Source organism: Mastomys coucha, unplaced genomic scaffold, assembly GCF_008632895.1.
Source record: "Mastomys coucha isolate ucsf_1 unplaced genomic scaffold, UCSF_Mcou_1 pScaffold9, whole genome shotgun sequence".
NCBI lineage: Eukaryota > Metazoa > Chordata > Mammalia > Rodentia > Muridae > Mastomys > Mastomys coucha.
In genome coordinates, this window is record NW_022196915.1 from 88148788 (window position 1) to 88156250 (window position 7463).

Here is a 7463-nt window from a genome sequence, read left to right on the forward strand (position 1 = left end):
TGGGATGGGCATGGGGTAGGTATGGGGTGTGCATGGGGTAGGCATGGGGTAGGTATGGGGTGGGCATGAGGTAGGCATGGGGTAGGCATGGGGTAGGTATGGGGTGTGCATGGGGTAGGTATGGGGTAGGCATGGGGTAGGTATGGGGTGTGCATGGGGTAGGCATGGGGTAGGTATGGGGTAGGCATGGGGTAGGCATGGGGTAGGTATGAGGTGTGCATGGGGTAGGCATGGGATAGGTATGAGGTGTGCATGGGGTAGGCATGGGGTAGGTATGAGGTGTGCATAGGGTGGGCATGGCATGGGGTGGGCATGGGGTAGGCATGGTATAGGCATGGGGTGGGCATGGGGTGGGCATGGGGTAGGCATGTGGTGGGCACAGTGTAAGTGGAGAGAGTGAGTATGATCAAAGCTCATTGTCTGAAATCCTCAGAGAAAGAACTAATTAAAAACCCAACATAAAAAATAAAGATGATACAAATAACTCATGAGTTTATTGCAAAGGAAATTAAAATCAGACAGTTGAACATACAGAGAAGAAAAAGGGAAGTTCCCCTTCACTCGTAAACCCCTCTACCCCACTTCTCCACCCACAGTAACTGATGATTTAAACCTCCTTTGTTCTAGATGCACATAGCTTCATACTGTTCCTATCTGTCTCTTGCAAGGCACTACAAGAATATCTATAAATATCAGATGTCTTTGTTCTGTCAAATTTAATGAAAAACTTGACAAATTTCTCACTAAAACTGAAAGTTGCTTTTCAAATGAAAATCCATTATTTATATCTCCCAGAACTGATTCTAACAAGGGTTCTCCATCTTTGCTGATATTGTTGTCTTTAACATAATAAGCTAATAGCCCTGCATTCTAGAGGAGGCGATGTCTGTAGGACAGCAAGTACAGGGTGGGAATGGCTCTGGGGAGTTTCTGACCTCCAGAAGAATGGAGGGTGGAGACGTGTTCAGACTCTTCACCAGTTCTGAAGATGCCACAGTGTTTATTTATTACCATTTGGAAATGCATCTACTCTGTGGACCCTACCTTAGGAACCAATACCGTAATTCTCCCTGCTTATTCTGAAAGACCTGCAAATGATTCCCAGGCAGGTCCAAGGAGAAAGAACTAGAGTACTTTGGGCATCCTAAATATGCAGAATTGGCTCTGCCGAATTCAAGCTCCGCTCCCATGCGATTACATAACTAGCTCTAGGGCTAACTAGCAAATAACAACTCTGGAGAGTCAAAAATTCAGTGAGGATTTTGCAGAGATCTCTTATACATAAAGGCAGTAGGGAAAATACTTCATGGAATAAAACCCAATTAATCATATATCTCATATCCAACAAGCCATTACAATGGGCTTGGAGAAGAGGAATGATCTTATCGTTTGTTAATTGCTAAGGATCTACTACAGGTTGGCTGGTTTAAGTTTATACTACCCAGAAGGTTCAATCAATAGGTTAGCCATGCTTTAAAAGAGGACTCTACAAAACACAAAGCTCATTAGCTTCACCTTCATGGGATCTGTCCTCTCCTCCCCAGGAGCAAAAGGGCTGCAGCAATTTCAGCCTTTACATTTCCTATTACAGCATTCAGTATAAAGGAAAGCATCCGTTGGAACTCATTCTCAGTGACACGCTGTATACTCTTCCTGTGTGAACGGGGAGGCGGGGTTATGCTAATTAGAATAGACAAAGAGAGCCGCACAGTGTGTTGCCTAAAGAAGGCACACAAGGGGAGGTAGGTGTAAGATCAACACCACCTAAACATCCTCGCTGAGATTAAGAGAGAAGTGAATGTGCTGGGTAGGAGAAGGCCAGCAAAGGAACTGGGGTACTCTTCTACAGTGCTCATCAGCCAGAAAGAAACAAGGAACAGAAATTTTCTCTAACGGTATACGTGCTATCATATCACAACTGAAAACTATTAATTCCTGTTAGCACTGTTTGTTCCAGAACAGCCTATCTCCCTTTTCAATGCTTTTCAAAGAAAAGCCAAGTGTTTATTCCATCCGCTTGTCCTTGGAATCCATTTCCCACAGTGACGATCACAGTGCAGTGCATGTTGGGTAGGCTAGAACATGGTGACGCTTTATCAGGAATCTCAAGGCTGTGGAATTATGAACTAACTTACGCTTCGTTAGTAGAGCAAGACTCAGATTTCAAATGAGAAGTTCATTTCCAGCTCTTCATCTTACGTACTTTTTTTTTTTTTTTTTTTTTTTTTTTTTTTTTTTTTTTTTTACTTTACTCCTGAGCTGTGGACTTGGTATTTTGCAAGCTTCACGACAGCACAAAAGTGAAATCAAGAACTGGATGCTTTCACAGAAAGTACTCCGAACCATTCCTCTGCTTTCAGACTAAATAGATAATTAGCTATCCAATTTAAAAGATGTTCTTGAGTGAAGATGGCACAGTGTTCCTTGGAAACACGTTTTAAAGTTTAATGATCTTTGCTATCAGCATGAAACTTATGTTGAAACTAACAGTGAATTGAATTTCGCTATAAGAATGTTCGTTAAATGTAGAGCGTGCCTACTAAGTGGCCATGCTGAGGTTCACACTCATGTGTCTCCGTAGAAAGCATTCTGTAAGGTACTGGCCTTTGTTAAGCTAGAAAAATCACAGCTGCTTATACAATAGTTGCCTAACATCCATGTTTTCACATTTCAATAACTGCCCTAAGGAAATTGCTTGGGAAACAAGTATAAACATTACCCTCAGCTAATCGTGGTGGCTCGTACTTGTAAGCCCTAAACTGGAAGACTAACACAGAGGGAATCATTCATTACAAGCTCCAGGCCAGCTTGGGCTGCTTAGTGAGACTGTCTCAAAACAACAAGCACCACCCAGCCCTGCCTCTGCAGGGTACATGTTCTCATTTCATTTGCCTGGGTTTTCATGGTTCCCATGGTTTTCCTTTGAGCCTTCTGCTTTTTTTCTTTTTTTCAGTTATGATAAACTGATGTCTTAAATTGAACTCCGCAAATAGATACAACCATTAATGTCCAGAAAATCACTAGTTTGGGGAAAGTTAGCAGGTCCCTAGCCTCAATACTTTTTTATTAAGTTGTGTTTGAGTGGGAAAGAAAATGATGTCTAAAACTGAAAAGTCAAGATAGGAGATAACAACTAATAATCAGAGAGAGACAGTTCATATCTTTGTTACTAAGGATGACTAAGCCAATAAATCCCTTAGCTAACACCAGCTGCCCATATTCTAAATATATCAGCAACCTCCCCCCAGCAGCGTGCACTAAACTGCTGAGAAGTGTTAATTTTATCAAAGCCTGTGGAACTCAAGTTCATGCAGGTTTATACCTGAGCAGGTTCCAAGACCATTGCAAGCCTCTTCAAGGTGACTGAAAGCCTCAAAGAGCATCTATTATGGAGGGCTGGGGTCCTCTGAGTATCAGAATGCCTCTTCAACACTCCCCAGCAGCAGGGAGCTGAGCAGAGCTCTTGCAAGGATAGTCTAGAAGTGTCTCATGGTGCGAAGCCATGCCTTACACTAAGTCAAACCTCCCCTTTGTCATTCCTACTGAAGCGTGTAAAATCCCTCTCCATGTGACAAGCCTTCAATACAGGAAGCCGGTTATCATACCCCTGCTGCTTGTCATCTCCTGTCTCCGTCATAGGACAGCCTACAGCCTGCATGTATTTCACATCTATCTTTTGTCTTGTCACTTCTCTTAAGTAGTTAAATGATACAAATCCAAACTTTGAAAAAGAAAGTTTAGTTGTTTCCTTTTCTAGTATATTTCTTTCTACTCCAGATATCTATTTTATTTATTGGTTTCACAGAACTGAAAAGTATGTGAACCTGTTCACACCAGAGTAAGCACTTAAGAAGTGTGTGTGTGTGTGTGTGTGTGTGTGTGTTGTGATGTTTGTGTGTGTGGTGTCTGTAGTATGGTATGTGTAGTGTGTGTGTGTGTGTGTGTGTGTGTGTTGTGATGTTTGTGTGTGTGGTGTCTGTAGTATGGTATGCGTAGTGTGTAGTGTGTGTGTGTGTGTGTGTGTGTGTGTGTATGTGTTGTGATGTTTGTGTGTGTGGTGTCTGTAGCATGGTATGTGTAGTGTGTGTGTGTGTGTGTGTGTGTGTGTGTGTGTCTTGAATCAAGGTGTATACTGGTTTGTATCTGTTTTAATTGTACTCTGCTGCTTTCCCTAGCCTTCGAGTCTCTAGAGTCTGTCTCCTCACTCAGTTTTTCCTGCTCTTTTCATTAAGCTCAGGTGGCAAATGCCTCTCTGTTCTGCATCATTTAATTGATCATGCTGGTGTGACATTTCAATCTTGCTTCATCTGGAGAAGCAGGCTCAAGTGAAAAGATGATACTATGGAGAACACACGGAAGCAGAAAGGGCTTATTAACCTCTGGAAGATGGCAGCACATTCTGTGCATCTCAGAACATCTTATCACTTTCAAATAGTAAAACTTTCGATTCACCAAGCCCTAGCTCAGTCCATGATGGTGGACACACAGAGCATGAGATAGCATTTTAAGTCATTTTGTGGCAGTCATACAAAGGAGGGGAAGTTGAAATAATTATCAATTATGAAACATGAGGACATTTATACATTGTTATTTAGACAGCTGTATCTATGATGTAATTCTAAATAGTGGGATGTGATATGATCTGAAAGACTTGTGTCTTAACCCCAGGGCAGGCTGAAGTATCCAATACAGTTTTAGCCTCTACTCTGCAGATCACCTTCATCCACTAAGCTCAATGACTCCTCAAAACACCTGAGATGATGTTTTACGTATGACATCACTGAGCTTGGAGACTCGTGACCTTGGAAGTTTACATGCCAAATGAAGGAAAAAAGCTGGCAAAGGACTCGGTCTTCTATAGTCTTCAATGTTAATCATATTGTTTGTTCTCCAAGATCTAATATTCTAAAGTTGCATTTTATCTGTCCTACATTTTAACAAGTGATACATGTAGGGGAGGGAAGGGGAGAGGAAAGGAGGGAGGAGGAGGGAGAAAGGAAGGAAGGAACGAACGAACGAAGGAAAATTCTAAGGTGGCTGCACATATATCCCGATGGCAAATTGCTACAAATCTCTTATCAATCAGCCTCACCATGGCCTAAGTAATTTGTGACATAGAGCAGCATAAACGGTGGGATTATCTATGACCACTGAGAAGTCTCTCAGCCTTGCCCATGGCCACACATTCTGTTTCTTGCATCAGAAACCTGACTCTATGAAACCATTTCTAATAACTGTACAGAAGCCTCTACAGTCTGTAAGTCCCTAGTTTTCCATCCTCTGTATAAAAAACTACCTTTTCAAAATGTTTGAACAGCTATAGGGAACATTTCTTTTTCTGAAATCATCTGTGATTTCCCCAGTGAACTGTTTTAGGACTAAAAGAAAAAAAAAAGTGTCGTGGGATGAACGGAGACTTTTCTTTCTGAAAATTTCTATGTATTTCTGGATCTTCACGCCATTTACTCTGGGATTAATCACATGAATATCATGGACCATTTTAAGTAACTAGAACAGAACAATTTTTTTTAATCTCTGCTTTGCCATTTTCTTTGTAATCTCGGGCTACTGGCATATGTCCCTTCATCTGTAAAGTGATGGTGATACTTCTCCATGGAGATTCTGTAAGGACACTGGAAGGAAAGTCTCTAAACTCAGGACTAGAACCACCAAACGGTTGAAGGCTGCTCAGGGAGGTGGGAGGATGGAAGAGAACTTGGCAGAAGTGGGATGATCAAGGAAACAGAATCCCAGGGACCTCTGTCCTAGGTACTCATGGAAGCTTGCCTTCTCTCGCAGGGGGCGTCTCCTTCTTATCCTGTTCTTCACCTGGTGCAGCACTTTCTCTGACAGGCCTCCTCCAGACCCTCAGGAGCAATTGTCTGTACATTAGAGCCCTTGATTACAATTTTGTCTACGAATTTCACACTCTCAAAAGGATCATTGCTTTCAAGACCATGCAAGCTATAATAATGCATTGGCCATTCAACATTTAAGAAAATTCCAGTAATGTCGAGTCTGTTGATTTTCGTGTTGGAGTCCATCTAGCATGGCCTCTCATTCTCTGATTTCATTCTTAAATGGTTGACAGGATTCAAATCCCCGTTTAACTAAAGCAGTGCCTGAGAGGAAATGAGCCCATGATTCTTACATACACTCCTGAGGAAGTTAAGGAAGAGGAAAGGAAAATGAGAAACGAGCATCCCATGATGCTACCATGTGCTAAATGAGAGAAAGCCATGACCTTATCGGTTTTATAAGAAATTACATAGAAAAAGTTAGGTTTCCTTTGGCCCTCCCTAATAAGTAATATTTTATGCACGAGTAGGTCTGAATTGCCCATTTTTTCTTCTGAAAGCAAGCTTCATTTACAGAAATGATACACCAGTAATTTTATCAAGCTACAAGTTACTACCAACAAAGATCAGGATTCAAAAATGTAATTAATTGGGAGCTTTGTTTTTTACCACAAATGTCAGCATTTTCAAATTAACACACATACTTTAACAGCAATCTCTGGGGGGAAAAGCTAAGACACTTAATTTTATTAGTAGTTGATCAAAATATGTATCTATATACATACTTAGATTGCAAATTATTCTTTCCTCTGTTTACACCAAATATGTGTTCAACACATATAAATTTTACAGCCTTTAGTTCTGATTTATAAGCCTCAAAATGACCTCTCCTGGAGGACTCACAGTCATCACCTGCATGGGTCTGCACCAGGTTCTCTGTGTTATGTTATGGCTGTTAGATTAGTGTTTCTTTATGGGATTCTCAGTGTGCAAATGGGGGTCTCTGATTCTTGTGCCTTCTCTTGGGCTTGTTTCCTTCTGTTGGCTTGCCCTGTCCAACTTCAAGATGATGGTTTTTATTTTATCTTCATATGTTTTATTTTATTTTTTTAACTTTTATTGCATTATGATGAGAAAAGTTACATGATTTCAATTTATCTGAATTTGTTACCATTAAAAAACATATTTTAAGTAAATAGAATTAAACACATTCTTGTTTCCCTTTTGTACCCCAACTCCTCCCAGAGAACCCCTCTTCAATACCTACAATATCTTTTTTTGTCATATTCCTTAAAATTTTAAAAATATTATAACAATAAAAATGAGTATTATCAAAGTTGTTTGATATAAAACAACAATCAATTTAACAGTCTTATGTAGATGCTTGTCTACAGCAATACTGAAAATACATACATTTTTCTCAATATAAATTTTAAATAACTCCAAACATAATAACTGTATATTTCAAAATAATGCATCACTACTAGTATTTTCTTAAATGAATATATATATATATATATATATATATATATATATACATATATATATATATAGTCTCTTCTTTGTTTGTTTTGTATTTAGTAGTTTAAAACCTTGTCTCTTACTGTGGTACAAGCCCAAAATAAGAACAATATTTAGACATTGGATTTCATTGTAATAAGGCTG